Below are 23,814 nucleotides of genomic sequence, written 5' to 3'. Positions count from 1 at the left end.
AGCAGATGCCGTGTTCCTGAGCACTGCAATGGTTGGTGGTGCACTTAGACCTTCTCTGGCTAGTTATTAAGGAAGGGTGTTCTACAGGTCATCTTGGTTCCACAAATATAGACAAAGATTCTCTTCTACCAGAGGAATAGGAAGCAACAGAAAGCAAAAGAAATATACAGAGGTGCAGAAAATCATTTGCTAATGTGTCTCCATGACAGCGTGATACCTATGAATATGTGGCATACTCTTTGACTTTTATCAATAAAGTGAGTAATTTTTCTCTACCACTATGCTTCTGATGTGTCCCTTGCGAACTGAAGTTTAGTAAACAGAAAGATACCTTGTCAGTCATCACTAGAGAAAAACAGTTGGCAAGATGATAGAGTGCCCAATAAATTCATATACAGAAGTAACGAAAATGCCTTCTGTGGTCCAAATCACTCTTATGAACTACTAAGCTTAATTGTGTACTCTTGGGTGGTGGTTTTCAGAAGAAATCATGCCAAATGAATCAGTTGCCCCTTGTTGATTGTTTGTCTGTTCTTCTTCAGTTCAGTCAGTCATTACATCAACCGAGAGATGGACTCAGGAGAGCAAACCAAGACAATCGTTGAAATCAGGCTAGACAAACTTCCTGCATAAGAGATGTGTGGCTCGTTCTCACAAGGCTGGGTTACGCAGGATCTCAAGCCTGTTTTGCCCAGAGCACTCTTGGTTTTCTCACATTCTGGGGCCTATGAAGTTAAATAGAAATGCAATCCTTATGTCTTTCAGTCATTTCAGCTAATTCAGGAAAACAATATTTTGCAAGCATGTTTTGATGTCAGAGAAACATGGTTTTTGTCTCTTTTAAGCCATTTTGTTGTTATTGTTGAAGCAGGAAGTCACAAATTAGCATACAGGACAAAATATTATATTTTCAAAACATGATTTAAGCCATGAGAATTAACCCTAAAATTTGTTTAAGTATGTCTGTTTCCCTCACTACTTTAATTCAAATGTTTGAAAATAGTCTTATCACAACCACATGACTTGTTTTAAAAGAAACTAGGTGCTAACTTGTAAGGGTGGGAAAAGGGAGTAGTAACTAAGTATATATATAACACACACACACACACACACACACACACACACACACACACACACACTGCAGTGGAACAGAGAGGTTTCGGAATAGTTGAGAATATTCATCTTGAGGCCTGGCATTCAAAAATATATGGTTTTGATGTGGGTGAGTAATTTTAGTTGTGGTTTATGTGATTATCCTATTGTTTATTTTTTACCTCTTATTCCCATTCTATCCTATTTCATCATAAAAGAATAAAAGATTTGAGAGCTTTCCCATCCATGCCTGTCACTCAGCAACAGCCATCTGTGAATGTGCTGGCATCCCCACCACCTGAGATGCTCGCTCCTGATGCGCCCCACTCTTGCTGCATGCAAACACTCTTTGATATTTGAAACCTTCCCTGTGTAGGAAAAGTTCTGGGAAAATGATCAGCCTTAAAGGGGAAGCCCCATTTCCCACATCTTCCTCACTAAGTACACTCGGAGAGTGCTTACTATCTTGGGCTTGGTTTTCTTAAAGTGTAAGCATTCGCTGCCCACTAATGATAATTAATTCTATTGTTAAGAGATATGGTATAATTTAAATAAATAAAAATGTGATAACATCACAATATAGTCCTTCCATAATTAAGCTGTGTGAAGTTCAGTAACGCCTTTCTATGGAATCTAGAATTCCATAGAAACACCTCTATTTAATCACCAAAACATTTTAAAGACAGCTCTTCTAACCTAAGGGTGTATTTTTAAGCTGTATAAAATGATGTGCAAGAGACTAAGTCAGGATATGGCACAATCTTTTATATAACCTGCATATTAACATGCAAATAACATTTTCGAATTCACACACACTCAGCAATAAGGACATAATTCAGACCAAATCTTTGGGGCTCACAAGTTCCTGTGTGTTATCTTACTCAGTGTCGTTATTGGGTCACCCTTGATCTTCGGGAGAACTCACAACCTGTGAGGGGATAAAAGTAGACCAGCGATTACAATACAGCTTAGGAAGACATAGAAGCAAGGGTGCAGACTCAACAACAGGGCATGGACAACTTTGAAATACTACTAGTATTTTCCCAAGGAAATTCAGGATGGATTTCCATCCAAGACACAGAGGTATGTAGAAGCCTGTAACTTCATTAGCACACCATTTCACATCACAGAACAGGTAGTTTACAGCAAACTGGATGAGTGGTAGAACCACAGCCCCATTGAAAGGCCAGTGAGGGGAAAGCTAGAGCCAAGTGGAGTTTCTTGAGCTCTTCATCTAACTGTAGTACTAATCTAACACCTGCTATATGTGCAATTTGATTTTTCTGCTAGCAACATTAGAGAAGAAAATCAGGGAAATTAATTGTATTGTATTCCACATAGAAAATACGTGTGTTGTAAATAACAGTTGAAAACATTTCATTCAGATTCCGTATTTATATTTCCAAAATGTTGTTGTAGCAAAAGCTTATAAATGTTGATCATCTTATAACCATTTGAAGTGTGCAGTTCAGTTAGGCCTTTGTGTTACCGTAGCAAAATGTCTCCCGGTTTTAAAGATACGGGACTCCCAGATCAATAAAGCATAAGGGCTTTCTTGTATGAGTCTTCCTGTACCCTCATATGGTGAAGAGCAAAAGAGGTAGAGGGCAGAGCCCTATGTGGGCCTATTGTAAAGGCCTTTGTTGTGCTTGTGAAGGAGGAGTCCCAGTGACCTGCTCACCCTACTTCACCCTAGTACATTAGATACTGTTCCAGCATGAGTTTGGAGGGCACATTTACACTATCCTCTAGGGATTTAAAGCCATCTCTGTCATTCGTCTTTGTAGCATTTTAATCTTGTTAACCTCAAGTCCTAAACCCATTAATCAACAATTTCCTAGTCTTTCTCCCTTCACTACCTAACAATTTCCATCCTACTTTTTTTTTGCCTGTCTGCATTTTACAGCTCTGTGTTCCTCATTCTGTTGAAATTGCACAGTTATTCTCTGACTATGTTTTTCGTAAACTTCTATCTCTGGTAAGGCATATATCAGAATCTCATTTTACAAGGCTGGTGTTCCTCCTGGTAAAAGTCATATTCAACATATTGTTCATCCTTCAGGGGATACCTGGGATGCTTAAGTGTCTTGGCTATTGTAAGAAATAATGGTATAAACATGGTTGCTTGTTCAGTTGTCATAATAACCTATGACCTAGTTTTCAACATATGACTACTTTGTCCTCGAAAATCATTCCAAGTATAAAGTCCATTGTTCCCTGATATCAGATAGACACCTACTGTCTTGTAGTTACTCCCAACGTCCATTGAGGAACAGAACCTTATTAGAAATTGTCTCAGTGGTTTACTGTGTGGTTTTCCTTAAGCTTTAAAAAAAATATAAACTTACTATTGAAGATTATAATGTAAGTAAACTATGTGATAGTTTGGATGAAAATGGGCACCATCATCTTACATGTTTGAAGACTTAATCCATAGTTAGTGCAACTGTTTGGCAAAGATTAGGATGTGTGGCATTGTTGGAGTAGATGTCTTACTGGAGAAGGTATGTCACTAGGGAGCGGACTTTGAGGTTTCAAAAGCTCATGCCCATCCCAATCTCTCTCTCTCTCTCTCTCTCTCTCTCTCTCTCTCTCTCTCTCTCTCTGTCTGTCTCTCTCTCTGTTTCTCTCTCTCTGTCTCTCTGTCTCTCTTTCTCCGTGTCTCTCTCTGTCTGTCTGTCTCTCTGTCTCTCTCAGTCTCTCTCTTAGTCTCTTTCTCTATCTGTCTATCTCTCTCTCTATCTATCTCTATCTCTCTCCCTCCCCCGTCCCTCCCTCCCTCTCCCCCTCCTTATTGGTTGCAGACTGGGATGTAAAGTTCTCAGCTACTGCTCCAGCACCGTGTATGTCTACTTCTGGCCAGGATGCTCATAGACTTACCCTCGGAAACTTTACATTCGCTTTCAATTAAATGTTTTCTCTTATAAGTTGTCTTCATCATGCCATCTCCTCATAGCAATAAAATGGTAGCTAAGATAGAGGTTGGTACATGGGACTAGGATAGGGCTGACCATGCTGTTGGCAGAATGTGGAAGATAAGACTTTAACTTAGGAAAATGGTTTTATTCTGTAAGAAGAGATGTCTTAATGGGATAGCCTGGTAGAAACACAGAAAGCAGTAGTACTTGGTGCTGTGTGACTAGTAGGCCCAACTCAAGAGATTTCTGAAGAAAAGATCCTATTGGCTTGACTTAGAGACTGTTCTTGTAATAAGAACAGGGCTCCCGCCCTTGTCCTAAAGACTGGCTTGAGGCTAAATTAAAGAGTTTTGAATTAATCCCATTTGCAGAGACTATTTCAAGACAGTTAGACTTGTGTCATAATGGTTATAAGTGTCCATCTGTACACAGACCTACAATAAAAGGAGCAAACAGGGCAAAAAGAAAAAGTACAAAATGTGCACTTTGAGGAGCAAAGGACCACCAGGAAATGTAAGGTTGGAGCCATGTCCTATGCTCAAGATGATGAGAACTTCAAAGGAAAGACCTGTGCTAAAAGGAATAAAAAGTGTGGTAACCTCAGAGCAAGACCCCACCCAAGTAATCCTGCAATCTGTGAAGGTAACATACTGGATGAATTTCTTAGGCCTAAACAACAAAAGAAATCTCATACAAATGTAATTCAAGAAGGGAACCAGGTTCCAGCCCCAGGAAGCTGAAGAGCTTGGCATCTTCAGCCATCTGGTTCTGCCTTTAGTGTTAAGAAAAGAGGGGAGTCACTGCACAAAGGCCTGGAGAGGACATTGCATGAAGCTAGGAAAGTAAAGCTTGGGTTATGTTGGGAACCCCAGAATGTTGGAGATGCCAGAGCCATGAGATACATGGGAACAAGAAGAGCTGGTAATGGCTCTGGAAAGAGCCCAAGAGAGAAGTGTGTTGTAGTCAATAAAGTTGGAAAGAGTTGTAGTTCTGTAGAGTGCTTTGACATTACCCTTGGATGTGCAGAATTTGGAGGTTTCCCTGTTGGGTTTCAGTCTTGCTTTTGTCCATTATTTCCTCACTATGGCCCCTTTTTCTCCATTTGGAATGATAATAAATAGTCTGTGCCATTGGGTGTTGAAAATATATGATCTGCTTTTTGATTTTGAATTTGCAGGGGGTTACAGTTAAGACAGAATCTCAGAGGAAGCTTTGGAATTTTAAACAGTGTTGAAACTGTCAGGGACTGTGGGGACTTTTGAAGTTAGAATAAATGTATTTTGCATTATTATAAGACTATGGGTACCAGGAAGTAGAATGTGGCAGTTTAACTGAGAATGGCCTATGGGCTTATATGTTTGGTATGTTTGAAGTTTCAGTCTCCAGTTAGTGGAACTGTTTGAGAAGGATTGGATGGCATGGCTATACTGGAATAAATGTGGCCTCATTGGAGAAGGCATGTCAGTGGGAGGTGGGGTGAGCTTTGAGGTTTCAAATTTCATACCAACCCAACCCCATGTCTCCCTGCTGCTCTTGCTTGTAGACTACAATTCTCTTAGCTACTGTTCCATTACCATTCATGTCTACATCCAGCCTTGATCATGGACTTAAACACTTTGAAAAAATAAGCAAGCCCAGAATTAAATGCCTTTTGTTTTTCATAAGTTGCCTTGGAAGTTGTGTTTCTTCACACCAAGAAAACAGTAACTAAGATAACCATTACGTTTGTTTTCTTCTTCTCACCCTTCTCAGAATCCCCTTGTTCTCTTTCATACTCATGGATCTTATTCTTTACTTGTTGTGACATATATGTACACACACACACACACACACACACACACACACACACACATCGCTCAGTTCATATAATGTTATTTGTATATATGTTTTTAGGGCAGACCATTTGATTTTGGATAACCAAGTATAATGTTCTTCCATGAAGAAGATGGTTTTTCCTACTCAGCACTTCTGAGTCACCTGTGTTACTTTCTCTAGGATTAAAGCATTATAAACTTTCCCTTCTCTCACATTAGAATGTCTGTTGCTATTGTCTTTCTTCAGGTTGTTCAGAGTCCTACTGGTAGACATCATGGGTCTACCTTCTGACATTTCTAGGAAACACAATCTCATAGCAAACTCCCTGTTCTAGCTCTTACAATCTCTCCACCTAGGTCTCCCACAGTATCCCCTGAGCCTTAGGTGGAGAAGTCATGTTATAGATGCACTCGCTGGCATTGGGCTCCACAGCCCTGCATTTCGATTAGTTCTAGTTTCCTTTTGTGGTTCTCATCTATTGAGAAGTTCTCTTGGTGGGTGAGAGCTACACGTCTTTGTGGGTCTAAGAAGGGATATGTAGAATAGTATTTCATAGTATACATGCAGTACATTTCCATTACACATTTCATCACTTGCTAAGTTCTCAAATATGGGAATAAAAATGGCTCAAATGAAAATATCTCAAAAAATGCTCAGCATTAGGAAAATACAAAGCTTAAGATTTCTTCTTACCCCTGTCAGAATGGCAAAGACCAACACAATAATTGACAATGAATGTTGGAAAGGATTTGGGGAGAAGGGCATCCTCATCCCTTGAAGGTAGGGATGCCAATGGGTATGACCATTCGGGAAGTCAGTGTGGAGGATCCTCAAATATCGATAGGTAAGTCCACCATCTGATCACTGTTGCACTCCGTGGCATATGCCCAAAGGATTTACGATAACATCCCACAGATGATTGCTCAGCCGTGCTCATTGCTGATCTCTGCCAAATAGCTAGAAAACAAACACTTTTATGGAAGACAAGGTAGAGGAAAGCTGCTTATTTTGTGGTAGTAAGAAAAGAGGAAAGAGATGAGGTGAAGATGGTCAAGGGATGATACACAAAGTGACAACATATTCAAAGTGAACCACTCCCTGCCATGGGTCCAACTTTTATCACCCATATAGAAATCAATTAAAAAATAAAAATCTAAAACAAACTAAAGGTGGGGTATTTCATATACAGCTATACAAATGGAATATCTCCTTTCCACAATTTCACTGTTAATCGATTTACCTTTGTATTTAATGGCTCTATTTGAGTCTTACAGGGGACAGATTGCTAGAGCACAGGTTTTTACTTGTTTGCTTATTCTACTAAAAAGATTAACTCATTCACCCAGTCCTGTCCACAATAATAGAACCCATTATAAATGCAATATGAGTTTTCTACTAGCTATGGGTTCAGTGTCAGTCACCCACATTCTGGGTGATCCACTGCATTCTTCTAAGTCTTGCCAGGAACCAGGCTTCAGAGAGGAACCCAGGCAGATAGATACAAAGGCAAAATATTCATACAAATAAAATAAGATCAATCTAGAGAAATGCCTAGAAAAACAAAAGTCAGAAAAGTTGATTTTATGATCTATAATATATATATATCTTGTATTTTATGAGTAATTGATGAAAATTATCTGACTAATAAATAAGGACCTATTTCTATCAGTTTTTCTATTCATCATATAAAATTTCTGGCTCTTCTAGATTTATGTCTTTTATTTCCTATGTTATTTTTTTGTATTTAGTTGATTTCTTTGTAACAAAAATATTTACATTTTTATGATATCTTCTTGTGTATATTCTGTAGCTGTTTTCTTTATGGTTACCATGGGCATGAGATGAAACATCTTAACAAGACAACACTGTAATTCGTATTTATACTAGCTCAACTTTAAAAAAAAAAAACATAAGAACTCTGCTCCTTTATGACTCCATAAACTTCTTGGTTAATGGTGTAACAAAATCCCCTTTGTATATTGTGTACTAAACATACAAACCAATCATTCCTGAGATGTATCAGTGTTTTAAATCATGTTACAAGCAGTATGTAGAACCAAAGTTACCATCATTTCGGTTTGTCCCCTCCACTGCTACCCCTTCTTCCTTCATTTTTATTTCTGCCTTTACTCTTCCTCCATAAACAGCTAAAAGCTCCACACACTCTCAGACGACACCACAGGGACCTTGTGTTTCCTCACCTGTGCTTGACCTTCTTCTGAATAAATGCCTTTCCTCACACATGTTCATTTTACAACAAATACTTATTATGCATTTGACACAGTCAACCAATAGGCTAAGCGTCATGAGTGTGGAGAGGAGGAAAGCCTCTCTTCAGAGAGGTCAAATTGGGGTAGAGAAAGAACTTGCATGGAATGTACTTTGTTTGTGTGGCCTCCTATGTCAGTTGAGAAGATGAAAGTTTCCCAATATGTTTCTTCTTTTACACTTTTATTTGTTCTTCAGAATTTCATATATGTGGGGGGGGTGTGATATATGATATGTATATATGATTATATGATAAGTATAATGATATGTGTATATGATTGTATAAGTATAAATATGATATATATAATCAAATACAATCATATTTTCCCCTATTTTCTTTCAATTCCTCACCTAATCCACCACATGCTTACAAACGTCCAGAAGAAGGTGAAATGGGCTTTTTCCAGCTGTATTTCGTGCATTCTTAATATAAATTACTTTAAATTAAAGTGAAGATGTATTTAGCACATAAAATAGAAATTTGTCTTTGAGAGTTTATCACCGAACACAAAGATTTCATAATACATTGTACAAAATCATAGCAATAATCATATAAAATAATTAGTTTAATGAAGGAATATCATTTCTCAATAGTGAGTTAGAAAGACTGTTGATGCATACCTTTCTGTGAATTAAAAAAATTCAATATTTATGGTGACTCATCTTATAATTGAATTTTGAAGTTAACAAACCCACTTCACAGGCCATGCAAGGGTGAACACGCTCCACAGGTTATAAGTTTATAAAGAGTTCTTCTGAAGAGTTATCTACATTTCCACCCACCTTTCAACTGGTTACCATTTCTTTTTTTTATTTCTTTCTTAGATATATATCTTTACTTATATTTCAAATGGTATTCCCTTTCCCGGTTCCCTGTCCATAAGCCCGCATCCCCACCCCTTCCACCATATGGGTGTTCCCCCCATCTACCTCCCTTAATGCACTGCTCCAACATTCCCCTGCACTGGGGTGGTCCAACCTTGGCAGGACCAAGGGCAAGGGCTTCCCCTTCCACTGGTGCCCCAACAAGGCTATTCTCTGTACATATGCAGTTGTAGCCCTGGGTCAGTCCATGTATAGTCTTTCAGTGGTGGTTTAGTCCCTGGAAGCTCTGGTTGGTTGGCATGGTTGTTCTTATGGGATTGCAAGCCCCTTTCAATCCTTCCTCTAATTCCCCGAAAGGGGGTCCTGGTCTCAGTTCAGTGGTTTGCTGCTAGCATTGACCTCTGTATTGGACATGCTCTGGATGTGTCTCTCAGGAGAGATCTATATCCAGTCCCTTTCAGCATGCACTTTTTAGCTTCATCAATCTTACCTAGTTTTGGTGGCTGTATATATATGGGCCACATGTGGGGCAGGCTCTGAATGGCCATTCCTTCAGTCACTGCTCTAAACTTTGCTTCCATATCCCCTCCTATGGATATTTTTGTTCAGCTTTCAAGAAGGAGTGGGAGCATCCACATTTTGGTCATCCTTTTTCTTGGGCTTCCTGTGGTCTGTGGATTGCATCATGGGTAATTCAAGCTTTTGGGCTAATATCCACTTATCAATGATTGCATACCAAGTGTGTTTTTCTGTGATTGGGTTGCCTCACTCAGAATGATATTTTCTAGTTCATTCCATTTGCCTATGAATTTCATGAAGTCATTGTTTTTGATAGCTGAGTAGTACTCCATTGTGTAGATGTAACACATTTTTTGAATTCATCCCTCTATTGAAGGGCATCTGGGTTCTTTCCAGCTTCTGGCTATTATAAATAAGGCTGCTATGAGCATAGTGGAGCACGTGTCTTTGTTGTATGTTGGAGCATCTTTTGGGTATATGCCCAGTTCAACAAACACACCTAGCTCACTTTATAATTCCTTGTTACTAAATATAAACTTTAATTAATATTTAATGAACACCTGCTACAAAACATGTGCCGTTGCAAAGGTAACCTCCAGGAACTTGACGGGCAAGCACAGAAACAAAATACACTGTGAAACTCCTGCACAATTAAAGATCTTATAAAGGATTCATTTAGCAAATATTTATTGATTGTTATTATTAAGCTACTCAGAACTCTAGAGCTTAACTTTAAAGCTACATGACCTCTGAAATCAGCAGAGATGGCCTATGGAATCCATCTTGCAGTGCCAATGGACCATCAGTGACAGGTAGTTAATACTAGTGATTACAAAGACATCAGAGAAAATGTATAATTGAAAATGAACATGGATTTGGTGTTGCCAACCAGAAGGTGCTGGTGGACACTTTAGAAATGGCTGGATTCCTATAGGCCTGAGAGCAGATGGGGCAACTGAGTGTTCACTTTTGCTGTACTTACTCAGAAAACGAAGAAATCTAAACTGTGTTAGCAAATGCAGGACAATCGGAGGATGCACCATGGTGATTGCTGGCAATCTGGAGATCATAGTTTTTCTCCAAGTAATTGAAAGAATACAAAACCAATTATATTAAGCTTCGAAAATGGGAGTAAATTACCTTTAGAGAACTCTTGATCTCCCAAGGATGTGAGCTGAGGGACAGTGTCTTAAAGACATGGTGGTATATAGCAGTTCTGATAGAGAGATACCTCTCCCCTTGAAAGCAACTTATCTGGCTAAAACAATGAGGCTCAATATTCTCAACTGTTCCCTCTAAATATCTCAACTTAGAAAACAGCACAGATTGTGAGGAGGAGGAGACAAGTATAATCCACTCTAACGCTCCTTGTTCCTGTCCACAGAGGCAAATATTTCCAATAAAGTTATTTTCAAAATAATTTGATATTTGCCGCAAATGTAGAATAATCTCATGCATCATGACATACGATACATTATAGATGCAGAACTCACACCCTGTATCTTCCAGATGTGAACTAGGTAACAAATGCTGTATTATATTGTGCCCTACAAACTTTAGATGACAAAGAAATGCCAGAAGCAGGATCAGACACTATCCAAAGACCTACATTTAATGCCTAAAAAGTTCAGTTACTTAAATGCAATACAGAACCATGTGCTTACCCTTGAACTGGAAAATGTCATATTAAAACTGCCTTTCAGGAAGGTTCCAGCCGCCTTCCTAGCCAAGATCAGAGGTTGTAGCATGAGGCCCCGATGCCGGACTTCTTGGCTGGTAATATTTGTTTGCTTTGCTTTGTTTTTCCTTCCCTTGTCTGTGAGTGAGCTTGTGTTAGTGTATGTGTACTTCATGTGTGCAGGAGCCAACAGAAGCCAGAGGAGGCCAGGAGGAACCCTGCAGTTGGAGCTGTAAGCAGCCATGCTGGTGACTGGATCTGAGCCCCGGTCCTCTGTAAGAAGAGTGAGTGCTCTGAGCACTAAGCCATCAGACCACTCCAGTGACTGGATTGTAAGGAGGGGCTCTCATATTTGATAGATACATTAATGACCGTTCGTTCAAAAATTTCTGGTAGTGATTCCCTACATTTCCTTGACTGATCACATTTTTTTTTTGCACTTGTGAAAACATACATGTTTACGCATCTCAGCACTTTAGCTGAAATGTATCTTGTTGAAATAAAAATTGGTGTTGGTTGGACTTTGCTTTGGCAAAATATCTGTCGATCCAGAAGGCCTTGTTTCCTTTGTGTCCTCATCCCTCTGGCTTTACAGTCTTTCTTTTCTCCACCTGGTTCTCTGAGCTTTGAGGGGAAGGAAAGATTTGATGGAAGCCTCCCATTTAGAGGTGAACGTTCCAGGATCTCTCACTCTCTACCTAATGTCTGGCCCTGGGTCTCTGTATCTATTGCCGTCTGCTGCAGGAAGCTTCTCTGGTGATGGTAGAGCAAGGTAGTGATCATGAGTACAGCACTTTGAATTCGGTTGTTTACTCCAGTGCCCTCAGTGCATTCCCCACTTTGACATGTTGGGGATCGATTGAACTTTGGAGTAGAGGTCTTTGGCTTCAGTCCGATTTCATGTTCGGTCCCAGTATATTTGTCTGAAGTGTACAGTGACCTGTTATGTCCCTTCATGAAGCTTCAAAGGTAGTGCTTACTTCAAACCCTCTACCCCATGCTCTGTATATGGCTGACATTAACTAACGTGATTTCTCAAGCAACTATTCCATACAGCACGCGTAGGAATGCATGCCTGTGAGGGTCTTGATTCTGAAAGCCAGTTACTGGTTAGAACCCATTCTTCTTTTTCTTCTGTGGTTCAGTCGTAATGTGGTCAGTGTCCATCATCAAGTGATTTACAATCACGTGGACCACGCACCGGCTTCTGCCTCTCATGTGCATTATAAATTCATATGCACACCTTCCAGATGCAGGGGAAATGCAGAGACATTTTCATAATGGATGATTCAGACCATTTGTAGGGGAGATCCAAAGCGAAACCAGCTTTTCCATATGGCATCCATAGCTAAAATGTTATTTTATAGCAAGTCCTCAGAAGAAGCAAAGCTGTCCTTGACAAAGAAAAAAAGAAGCCAACAATCTATTTATAGCTCAAGCGTAGAGCAAACCTTTTGCCTCTAACCACATTTGCTGCAGAATTCTCCTCACTAATTGCAGGCTACTCCTGCTTTGCATGGAGACATCTGCACTGTGGCACACCCTGTAATTATATGGGAAGGGATCACTCATGATTCTGTTGATAGTGTATTATAACTAAGTCCTCTGGATGGGAACAGGAAAAACGAATTGTTTCAATCCACAGAACAAATCGCGCAACTCTCAGGGAAGTAAGATCATCCACAGAATAAACCATATGCACGCAGTACAATGGTGTTTTATACTGCTGCCCTTACATTCTGTAGAAGAGAGTAGGGAGAAGAGAAAGAGGATGTCCACACACACAAGATCAACTCCTCCTGCACATTTAAAAGGAGTCATATGCACCACCACCTTAGTGCAAGCCAAGCCCCTCATCACCTCCAGATGATTTGTTGGGGCAAAACAAATATCCTTGCAAAAGCTCCCTGACGTGTTGTATAGCCTCCCCATCCTTTATGCTATCCGGACAGTAAGCAGTGTTGCACAGTCCTAACTCTGCCTCATGCCAATGGGCATCCTCTCCAGCTTCTGTTGTATATTCTCTTCAAAGGCTCAGGACTCCCACCCCCTGTCAGACTGGACACCAGGTCCGCTACCCTGGCATCCATGACTTCTCTTGCCTTCTCCTTTCTGGTACTGCCTCCTGTACCATTGTATCTGCACGGATGCAGGGCATCCTCCTGTCTCAGTTCAAACTCTTCTAGTTTCCATCCCATGGACAGTGGCTTAGAAACTCAGTCTTGATTACTTTGCCTGTAAAATGGGTGTGATGTTAGCATCCGTCTTGGAGTTTTCATGAAGCTGTAAGATGATAATGTATGCAAATCCCAGTAGCCTCTGGCACATCAGTGTGAACTCGGAAATTAACAGCTTTTCTTGAAAGCTGTCTTGTTCTTTGTTGTTGTCCTCTCTCCGTCTGTGGACACATAAGGACTCCTCTCACTGAGTCCTTCTCGGGGAAGGATTTGATAGCCGCCCATGTTTGAATCGCATTTAAAAATGCCATGTGCACAGACTGGTCTTAGTATCTAGTATCCCTGTGTCTCTGTGTTTGCGTTACCTCCCTACCTCTAAAGGCTTCCATCAGGGTTTTCTGAGTAAGTGAACCTTAACCCACTCTTCCTCAGTGGGCTGAATAATCCCACCCCCTACTTTACTCCTAGCCCTACAAAGTTCAGATTTATGCTGAAGCTCAAAGTGTGAGCTTACTTTAAAACAATGTCTTGGCACATGCAATTAGTTAAGAATCCTGAGATGGGATCTTCCGGGGTTTAGAGTGAGCCTTTAATCCGTTGACTATTGTCTTTCTTAGAATATGAGAGAGCAGAGATGACAGCTTAAAGACAGAGAGGGAGAGTGCGCAACACTTCTGCAAGCCAGGCAGCATTCGAGATCTCGAGCAGCCACCAGAAGCTAGGGTGAAGTGGGATATCTTTATATGGAGATCCTCCAGAAGGGACTGCCTCCGCCCAAATCTTTTTTCAGACTGCTGGCCACAAGAGATGTGGGACGATGAACTTCTGCTTTGTTACAAAATACAGTTTGTGGCCATTTGCTATAGCAGCCAATGAAAACAAATATGTGAACATACTTCTGTCACAAAACTCACTTTAGTCGCCAGCCAGGTGGTGGACCTGTCACTGCAGCCCAACACAGTTGTTCCGTCTCTGAACCTTCACCAGAACATGCTGTCTGCTCAAGGCTGTTCTCAGCTTCCTGTTCTGTTGTCTTGACAAGCATAAGTCTATTTCCTCAGCTAGGAAGTCTCTGTAAGGGTGGAATCTAACTGTACACGTTTTTATAGACCATAGCAATTTCAGTACTAGGAGCTGTTGAATGATCATTGAGTCCTCCAAATTACTCCTGAATTTTGGAATAACGTTTAGAAAGCTCTTTGAGTATCTGTCATGGAAGCAACATAGCTAATTGTCCTTCACCAACATATTCTAATGCATAAATTGTATATTTGGAGTGATACCTCTGCAACGTGGGATTTGAAGCATTTCCTAAGCAATAACCATCAGAAAAACACACTCCTAAAACACAAACACATACACAAACACACAAACACACACACAAACACACACATATTATGCATGTAGCTATTGTATAAAATTAGGCTTGGCGTATATACATTAATATCAGAGATAGCAAGAATTTTTCTCATATTAGTCTTCTATTCAGTAGATGAAAACATTTGCATGCTTTCAAACCTTAACCTGATGTTGCCAATGCCTACTATGGTGTAGTATTAGGAACGTTTCACTTGGTTGTTAATAATTAGTTCTTTAAAGACTACAGTCGAGTCTGTGGTCTGGATCTCTCATGGTCTGGTTAATTTTACGCTGCTTTCTAGCTACAATCTGTCCTCTTCACCAGGGCTGACTGGGTCATACATCTGTGGTTACTTACAGAAATGACCCCCCCCCCCAGCACTAGGTCTGCTGTGTCTGCTGCTTGGTGATGTGGTGGGTAGAGAAGCTCCCCCACTGGGTGACAAGGTGAGAAGGCGTCTGACACTTGAGCTTGGGAGTTCCTGGTGTAAACTGAAAGTTCATCTCCAGAAATAGACATGCAGGATAGCAGATGTGAAAGCAAAGGAAACGTACACAGAAGAGAATTTGGCAAGTCGATGGTTAAATAAAGATGTTTTGGGAGGTAATAAATATGAAAAATGCAAGACGAGGATACATAAGATTGAAGAACTATTTTGTTGTTGTTTTAAGTTTAATGATGTTTATGATTTTAAAGGGAGTGGAAAAATTAAAAAACTCTCAAGTACTATGTCAAATCTACAGCCTAATATTTTAGAATGTTTAGGTTATGCTGTTATTTTATTTTTCCTATTTATTTATTTATTTATTCACTTTACATTCTGGTCAATGACCCTCATCCTGGTCCTCCCCTCACACACTTTCTCTGCCTATCCCTCCTACCATTCTCCTGTGAGTATGTGAGGGACCCTCTGGATATCTCTCCACATTGGCACATCAGGTCTCTGCAGGGCTAGGCGCATCTTCTACCACTGAGACCAGACAAGGCAGCCCAGTTAGGGTGATGGATTACACAGACAGGCAACAGCCTTAGGGATAGCCCCAGTCCAGTTGTTAGCGGATCCACAGGAAGACCAAGCTGTGCCTTGGCTACATATGTGCAAAAGGCTTAGGTCCATCCTGGGTCCATCCATGCTCTTTGATTGGTGGTTCAGTCTCTGAGAGGTCCAAGGGTCCAACTTAGTTGACTCTGCTGGCTGAATTAATCTTTAGGTGAAGGGAATCTCAGTGACAAAGGGATCATGTGAAAGACTGCAAGGTTCAAGAGTGAAAAGTAAAGTCTTTTCTTAGTGAAAAAGAGGAGAAATATTCATACGTTCGAAGCTTCTAAAAAGTTTGGAATAGTAGTAAAAATTATGTGTCTATGATCTATGCCCAGTCAGAGAACCAGTGAGTCAGAGCTGGCATGAGCTGCCTTCCCATCTTGGATCTTGATCTCCACTTACGTGTCGCAGCTTTTCTGGCAGGCACAGGAACTGCCTCTCCCGAGACTGCACATTGGGTAGATATACACTGGCCCTATTGAAGACACGGTGGCAAATGTTCTCAAGGAGGCTTGCAGCATACGGAAGGGTAATGCTGCACATAAAATGAGTCCCTCCCACATCCTGGGATGGACGAAGAAGAGCTGCCCGGATGCTGGGACACATGAGGATGGGGAGGACGAGGAGGAGGAGGAGGAAGAGGAGGAAGAAGAGGAAGAGGAGGAAGAGGAGAAGGAGGAAGAGGAGGAAGAGGAGGAAGAGGAGGAAGAGGAGGAAGAGGAGGAGGAAGAGTAGGAGGAGGAGGAGGCGGCTGCAGCAGCGGCGGCTCTAAACAGCTGTCAATGGGAGCACTAGCGTCTACCATGGAATTTTCCTTTTGTTTATTCCACTCATTTATTTAGGTTTTAATGAACCACCCATTGTTTCCGAGGCACTAGAGAGTAAGAAAGCACGTAGCACTCTCATCTAACCATAACCCCGCAGTCTATAGAGATAACTTTGTAATTGAATTTGGCATAAGTAGTTACATTACAACTGGAAAATTTGTTCCTTTAAGGAAAAAGTATAGTATTTGTATTAAAAACCAAATAGCAACAGAGAAATGCTTAACCATTATTTGCATAAATAACCCTTGGATCACCTTGTCCCAAAGCCTGAGTGCTATAATAATTTACTGTAATGCATGTTGATTTCAAATTTCATGATAATATCACAAATATCTTCCCAAGGCTCAAGGAAGCTGATGTCCATTTATTACTATATGAGAATATTAAAATTCCCCATGCTATTCGTAAATTCAGAGAACATTAAGAGGTTGACTTGTGGCATGTTAGGACTTGAATATATTTCAATACTGCATTACGTAGTAAGATACTGTGTCTCGCTGATGTTTAAAATGCTTTTCTCCTTGGATAAACAAGTGGTCCTGTGTATGCAGAAATCTATGTAGTTTCTGTGTTTTCCAGACAGAGAGTTTATATGTTTTAGAATACAAGAAAACTTATCTTGTGTCTTTATAACAGTAAATTTACAAGAAATTGTCTACCTTCCAACAATTTGATCTATAAAGGACCCCATTCTAAGAACAAATACATTTCCTGGAGTTCCTCAAGAAATTTAATAAAAATAAAAGGGCATTGTATATGAAGAATTAAACAATAGGTGGGTGTGGTTTTTCATTTGTATGTAAATTAAAAGTATATTTTTCTCCTCATTCTCGTATAATTATCTGAGGTTATGCATACTGTCCAAACAGTGAGCCTTTGGTGGCTTATGAATGAAGCCCTGGCTCATCAACTATGTATGTACCCTGGAGATGTGGTGACACAATTTGTAGAGCTTACATGAGGGTCTGGGTCCAGTCCTCAGCACTACATAAACTGTGTGTAGATTCACCCACCTGTAATCCTTGAATTCAGGAGACAGAGACTGAAGGATCGTTAATTCAAAGTCACAAACTTATATAGCACCAAATAGTCAGTCTGCCGCCAGCCAGAGTTTTAGGAGACCTTGTCTCCAAGAGACAGAACTTACATGGATAAAGGTGTTGGTTTTTTCACATAGAATTTAGAAGTTGAAGAAAGAAGAGATCATTTAAACATCTATTTTTGAAGAAGAAGAAGGAGGAGGAGGAAGAGGAGGAGGTGGGGAGGGGGAGGGGGAGGAAGAGTATAAAGAAGAGGACAAAGAAGAGGAAGGAGGAGGAAGAGGAGGAGGCAGAGGAGAAGGAGGGGGAAGAGGAGGGGGAGGAGGAGAAGGAGGAGAAGGAGAAGAAGACACCATATCCATGATCCATGTCGGTAGCTGTAATATTTGGAGGAATTGGCAAATAAAGTGACATTATCCAGATCATTCAAGTCATGGCAGAAGTTTAAGGTAGGTTGGATGCTAAGCCTTGATGTAGTCAAAATTTTGGAATGGATTCTTGCCTGGAAGGAAAGATAAATTAAATTAAAATTTGAAGAAGTTTTTTTTTAATTTCTTAGATGATGGGGAAATCACTTAATTGATTCATTTAAATTTATTGCCAGTGCAAAATAAAGGCAGAGTACATCTGCCCTTCCTTCTCTTTGGTTATTAATGGCTTACATTTTAAAAGTTAATGTGCTTACTCTGTGCGGGACAACCTTCTGTAATTGTTTACATGGTAGCTAATATTCAAAGTACTGGAAAGTTTTACTTAGCATAATAATTTCTCTTTTATGTTCTGTCACTGCTCTTTCCCAAGCTCTGGGTAGAATGCTACTTCTTAAAGCTCTGAAAAGTGTGTTTGAACAGGTTGAACCCGATTACACTTCATCATTTCCCCTTAAAATGTGAGCTAATTATGGTCTTCCCTTTGAAAATGTTTGTTGAGACATTCACACGTGTTGCCCAGCAACCTCCCCAACTTGTTAAAAGCACGTGTGTGTTTTCTTATGCTGGAAATACATTGGCTGTTGGCTCATGGCATCAAACCCAGATGGACATGAATGTCATGTCATTAGTAAACCCATAAAAGAGGCCTCTTGTTACGTTAGGGGAGATTTCGAAAGGCCTTCAGATAGTTCCAGTGAGAGAATACTTGAACCAGCACATACATTCCACAAAAAATATGCAAGAAATTAAATCCCCAGTGAATTTTTTGTTTGGATGATCCATTTTTCTTTTCTGAGACTCTCAGTAATTTGGGAGTAATTTTAAAATCTCTGGCTAATTTGAATACTGGTTATGTGATTTAAAATACTTCCTTGGAGTATTTACCAAAATTAATTCTTTTAATTCGGCTATTAATTTAAAATAAAGGTTAAAAACATCTTGGTTGCCTTTTTCAACAACTTAGTTTTGAGCTCCCAAGTGAATAGTGAGACTAGAATAGTAAACACAGCTCAGCCTAGCATGAGCTCTCATCCTCTGGAGGACAGTCAACACACAGAGGCAAGGGACAAAGCCCGAGGGACAGGGCTTGTGCTCTAGGTAAGCTCTGTATTGAAAATTCTGACTTTGATATCACAAGAAAAAATTAAAATGTACAATATCCAGAAAAGGGGACATCCATGTGCCTCCATATACCTTCATCCTCTACCCATGAATTTATGTACACCACACACACACACACACACACACACACACATACACACACACATACACATACACACACAGGTGTATATAAAACACACAAGGAGGCAGGGAGGCAGGGAGGGAGAGAGAGAGGGAAGGGAAGGAAGTAGGGAGGGGGAGAGAGAGAGGGAAGGAAGGAGGGATGGAGGGAGGGAGGGGAGAGAGAATACACATTGACCAATACAGTTATTTATTGCAGTCACCAAGTGAAAAGTGGACTTACCAAATCTAGTTATAAATAAACAAAACGTCCGATATGTGACGAATAGATTTAGCCTAAGTACTAAATAATGCCATCATAACTCAGCAAACAGAAGCACACGCCAAAGTGTTAACAACAGAAGCAGAAACACTCTTAAGCTGGCGTGTGACGTGCTTAGCAGGGCAGCAGCTACGGTATCAATAAAACAAACTTTAGCGATGGTAAAAAGAAGTAGAAATCTTCAAAATTAAAAATAAGATTGGGCAAATAGTCCATATACATTCTCAGAACAGGTTGGCTGGAGGCCACACTAATGGGCTGTTGTGTCCTTGGCTGGTGCCATCAAGAGGCACGTGGCTTCCCTGTGGAGCTGAGGGTCTGCCTATTCTCGGGCCTCTTCAGTAAATAGAAGCAGCCTGTGGGCCAGCTTGCTGGTATGCGTCATGGCGGAAGCTGCACGATCTGCTAGCTGACAAAGACCTCAATCTCCCTTATTCCCAAACTGAAGCAGAGGCATCGTCACCCATATCTGTGAGCCCTAGAGGACGGTTCTTTATAGGAGTGGAAGCAGCACCTCTGCCAAGTCCTATTTGTTTGTTGGTTGGTTGGTTGGTTGGTTGGTTTGCTTTTTATATCCAACGTCTGGACCATCCTGGGAAAAAGAATAAAGAAAGCCAACTCCTTTGTCTTACCGGAACAACTGTGAGGACCATCTCAGCTCCACAGTCCCCCAGATGACGAATTGTGGCGTCTATTGCAATGGCACTATAGCTCAACGTTTATAATCCCGTTTCCTTTCCCTTCCACAAATACTGATTCCTAGAGCATGTCTCCAAAGAGTCTCCTCCATGTATTTATCCAAGTATACTTACAGGGCAACCTACCTAAAAGGCTCTATCTTCTAATTCCATCCTATATACAATAGTTTATAATTTTATAAGTAACTATTCCTTTAAAAGTAACGTTTTTACTAAAGTAGTGAATGTTTGTAATAATATATAAAATGGTAGAAAATTATAAATACTTTAAAAATGAATAGGTACATAATCATTTTCCATATCTAGTTATTTGCTTGTAAAGTTAGATTCATGTAGCAGAAATGCTTGGATCCTGCATTTCATTTTTCCAATGTGAATTACATGACACCATAGCCCTTGGCACGGTTGTGTAATGTTTCAATGAAACAAGGCACTGTCAAAGTACAGGTTTGGATTTCCTTCACAGAAGAAAAACTATTAATTAAAATGCTTCTGCAGCAGATACCCTCACGTGGTTCACGTTAGTGTAGATGCACGAGCGTTTTCCTTAGGACCTGTTCCTTGTTAGCAAATGGCTAGAGCACAATCTCGCTCAAGGGTAAGATTACTCAGCAACTTTCTTTCTTTTTTTTTTTTTTTTTTTTTTTTTTGGAGCTGGGGACTGAACCCAGGGCCTTCCGCTTGCTAGGCAAGCGCTCTACCACTGAGCTAAATCCCCAACCCTTAGCAACTTTCCATCAAGGAAGATCGCACTAATTTGCCAGTGAGACACTCCATGAGTTTCCTTGAAAGTTATCTTTTACTACATAGACTTAAAACACAAGGCTATGTATAATCTCAAGGCACATCTTTTCATAAGTAAAATAAGACTTCCTGTGTCTATTGATTATTGATGGATTTCCTTCGATGAGCCACACAGTCATTCTTCCCTATTTGGTCTTCTGGGTTTCCTATTTTTCCAAAATAGGAATTTTATCTGAGAAATGGTATATGGATCTACAAAATGATGAATAAACCATAATACATTTTGCATGAAACATCATATTTTATTTTAATAAATAGTTGTAATAACTTAATTGGTCTATGTTATGAATAGGAATGCAGGAAGTTATCTTACAAATGTGACCATTTTATTGTGATCAGATCTCAAAGTATAAATTGAATCCCTTTGGCATTGTTGGTTTTTTTTTTTACTTTTACTTTGTTACAATGCATTCGTCCCTCCCCTCCTAGTATACCCTCCCACAGTTCCTCATCCCATTCCTCCCTCTGTCTTCAAGAGGGTACCCCCACATCACCAGACCTCCCCACTCCCTTGGGCATCAAGTCTCTCAAGGGTTAGGCACCTCTTCTCCCTCTGAGGCCAGATGAGGCAGTCCTCTGCTGTATATATGTCCAGGGCCTCCAACAGCTCTGTACACTGTCTGGTTGGTGGCTCCGTGTCTAGATCTCAGGGGTCTGGGTTAGTTGAGACTGCTGGGCTTCCTGTGGGGCCGCCCTCCTCCTCAGCTTCTTCCAGCCTTTCCCTATGTCCTATCATTAGATTAGAAGCCTCCTGAGATCACGGATCTCTGTGCCTTGTCCTTTAGGACCAGCTGGCACATAGAGTTTTAGAATTATTTCCTTATAAAAGCATTTCTGTTTATAGGTCCAGAATGCCCTTTTGCCATTTTACTTTGCATCATAACTTTATTTACTTTTAAAACCAAAGCTGCAATGAAAAGTGACTGTTGTTTTGCTTTCTAATGCTCCAGTGCCTTGCTTGGTATGCTCCTTGGTTCCCAGTCTCTTCTGATGCCACTCCAGGTCCTCACCACCCACAACCCCTGGATTCCAAAAGCACCTGGCGCCTTCTGTAAAATGGCACGGTGTTTCACTTAACCTGTGGATATCCTCTAGGACGCTTTAAATCACGTGTGAGAGGTAATGCAATGGAGTTGCTTTGCAGGTTGGTAAACAGCATAGTTTAGTGAAAAGTTCATGTATGTTCAATTAATTCTTTTTCTCTTTGTGTGTTTGTATGCACAGGTGTGTGTGTGTGTGTGTGTGTGTGTGTGTGTGTGTGTGTGTGTGTAGGACCCAAGACAATCTCAAAGTAGGCCATTTAATTTCATCTCTTCTTGCTAACGACACTATTATTAACATTCCTAACTAGAACTTCTCAGGTGCTTGCAGTGGTCTTATTGGGTTGGGCATGGCCTTTGATGATCTGTGTGTTATAGACTGCTATAGCTAAATATCTCTCTCTCTCTCTCTCTCTCTCTCTCTCTCTCTCTCTCTCTCTCCCTCTCCATCTCCCTCTCTCCCTCCCTTCCTCCCTCCCTCTCCCTATCCCTCTCCCCCCCCCCCACCATGTGTGTGTGTGTGTGTGTGTGTTCACAAACTTGTATGTGTGTACATGCATGCTTTAAGATCACAGACGTGGTTGGCTTTCATTCTGTGAATTCTTTGATACTTCTCTGCTTAAATCTCCTGTGTGTTTTCTTCTAGCTGGGACATGTTAACCATGGCAGTCTTCTCTTCCCATTATGTCACTTTCCCTGTCCCCTTTAGATTGCATGTGTCTGTCAGTCCTCCTAAGTAGTTATCCGTATCTCTAAGTTATGTGCACGTGATTTTCAACACAGTTTACAACACTGTAAGGTCAAGGTTTCTTTTCCCCTTGGGGGAAATACTCAGCTTACTTCCTTTTAATGTACGTCAGCAATTTAAAATGGTCTGTATCTGTTCATGCTTACAGAGAGTGCTTTAAGCAGACTGAAAAATAATTCTGAAGTAAATAGTATATTGCCATGGCCCTAGGTGACATTTTAATGTCACTATTTTTGATGCCTTATGTCTAGCTGTTGTTAAGGTGATCATCACAGCCCGGTTCAATGGCCCTTGTTCCATCTGCTTTTCCAGTTTTTTAATTATATATCTAGACCCCATTTTTCAATAGTTGAAGGTCCTTTAATAAAAGCAACAAGCAGGTCTTTATACATGCATCCTCCCGACGAATGTGTCTCAGATTTCTACCATATGAAGAATGCTCCAGCCCCAAGAAGCACAGAGGGAAAGAATAAAACCCAACAGAGAAACTCTGTCTCTCAGAAACTTAAGGAACTTTAAGCTGTAGATTGCTGTAAACAGGCTCGGATCCAAAGCCAAAGCAAGGGACAGGTGGATGGAACAGACAGGGATTCAGCTACCCTGCCACACGGGTGGATACAGGCCATTGCTCATTGTGTCTGAGGAACAGCCAGAAGGGTGGTGTTGCTCGACCTGGGTATGAGCAGTAGTGGGGAAGGACTTGAGAGGGCCTGAGTAGCTCCTGTGTTGCATAAAGCCTCAAAGGAGATAATACTCATTTCCTGTCAGCAAGAAATAGCTGACTTCTGTTTTGAAAGCATCCTCTGTGCGGTAGGGAGACAGGAGGCTGCAAGGGCTTTGCTTTTCCCATCACCTTGATAGACTATTTGACAAGTCAGAGAAGGACTGACCCGCCTGCCTGCAGGGCTAAGGCCTGCAGTCCTGCTCAGCAGGGAGGCTGTGAGCAGTAGAGGACTAGAGGCAGAGAGAGCTTGAGGCAGCTGTTGACACCCAATTTCAGGGTCAGCCTTCAGAAAACTGAGAGTGAG

General features: G+C 40.7%; 1 protein-coding gene across 2 annotated transcripts in view; it reads left to right on the top strand.

Moving 5' to 3' along the window:
• Cfap299 (cilia and flagella associated protein 299) overlaps nt 1–23,814 on the top strand; it is a 485,668-nt gene that overhangs the window by 357,417 nt on the left and 104,437 nt on the right. The window lies entirely within an intron of this gene.

Source organism: Rattus norvegicus, chromosome 14 (assembly GCF_036323735.1).
Source record: "Rattus norvegicus strain BN/NHsdMcwi chromosome 14, GRCr8, whole genome shotgun sequence".
Lineage (NCBI taxonomy): Eukaryota > Metazoa > Chordata > Mammalia > Rodentia > Muridae > Rattus > Rattus norvegicus.
This window is presented reverse-complemented; position numbering and strand designations above follow the sequence as displayed.